Below are 1274 nucleotides of genomic sequence, written 5' to 3'. Positions count from 1 at the left end.
GCAGCCCAGCCCCGTCCGAGGAGGCTGGGGTCCTCGCCTGTGCCAGACGCCCGAGGATGCGTGTCTTGCCAACGGCACCATCTGCTGCCAGGCTCCTCGCTCGGTGCCGTCCTCCCCACGCCTCCCCAGAGGGTTTTCAGGTTCCCTCTGCTGCGCAAACCCCCCCCAGCGCGGGCTCGCCAGCCGGGGGAGGCCGAGGCAGCCGCTGGCCCCTGGGCACACGGGGCTGCAGTCCCTCTGCCTTGCTCTAATCCCCTTTTCCCTGCAGTCTCCCAGCGCCTGCCTGGGAACGGGAGTTGGCTTGCCTGTGTGGGCAGCTGCTCCAGCAAAGGTCATCGGGCAGCAGGTTCGGCCTCCTGCCTGCCCGCCCCCCCGGCCACGAGCCCGGCTCCCCGCGGCTCCGCAGTCGGAGTGGGACACGGCTATTTTCGGCGCTGCCACCCAGGATGTAATCTTGGCTGCCTCCTCTTCTTCTCACCACCACCTCCTCCCCCTCCTCTCGCTCGCTGTCTTTCTCTCCCCCCCTCCACAAGTGATCAAAAATAGTGCCTGTGGTGTTAAATTTCTCACTCTGCAGCTTATTAAAAGCCTCTGAGTGCCTGACGCTGAGCCTATTTGAAGCTCAGCCGACTTCCCAGTTTCTGAGCTGCTCCAGTGCCTTTTTCTTCCCTTCCCCTCTCTTTCCTTTTTTTTTTTTTTTTTAAAGGTCATACGTTGCGCCATGCATAAGCAAAGCCTCAAAGTCACAGTGAGTGCTAATTAAAACGTCTCGGGAATAACTGGGGACGGACGGCTTCGCTCCCTCTTCCGCTCCCTCTCGCTCTCCTCTGTCCCCGGTTTCTATTTGCGGCGTGCGTGTGCCTCTCTCGACACACGCAGCCGCTCTCTGACGGAAGGTGGCTGGGGTTTGTTGTTTTTTTTTCATCTAATGGAAGAGCGTTGGCGAGGCCGGGAAGCTGGGGAAATGGCCAGCTGCTATTTTTAGGATGGGAAAAAAGTGTCTCCGTCAGCGTCCTCTCACCAGCTCTTCCCACTGCCTCCCGCCAGCTCCGGGGGAACGGGGGGCCCGCAGGGATCCGGCCCTGCCTCCTCGCAGGGTGCCCTTGGCTGGGCTCTCCGCGGCGTGACGCCTGCTGGGACTTGTAGCCCTGGGCAGGGGCTCTCCTGCCCTCATGGGTTTGGGGAAAGGGCCTTTTCCTAAACCCTGCTCTGCCAGCTCCCCCCCCCCCCCCCCCTTCCCCGGCGTCGCCCCCACAGTGCAGGGTTTGGCCGCC

The sequence above is a fragment of the Aptenodytes forsteri genome, unplaced genomic scaffold (genome assembly GCF_000699145.1).
Source record: "Aptenodytes forsteri isolate BGI_AS27 unplaced genomic scaffold, ASM69914v1 Scaffold147, whole genome shotgun sequence".
Taxonomy (NCBI): Eukaryota; Metazoa; Chordata; class Aves; order Sphenisciformes; family Spheniscidae; genus Aptenodytes; species Aptenodytes forsteri.
This window is presented reverse-complemented; position numbering follows the sequence as displayed.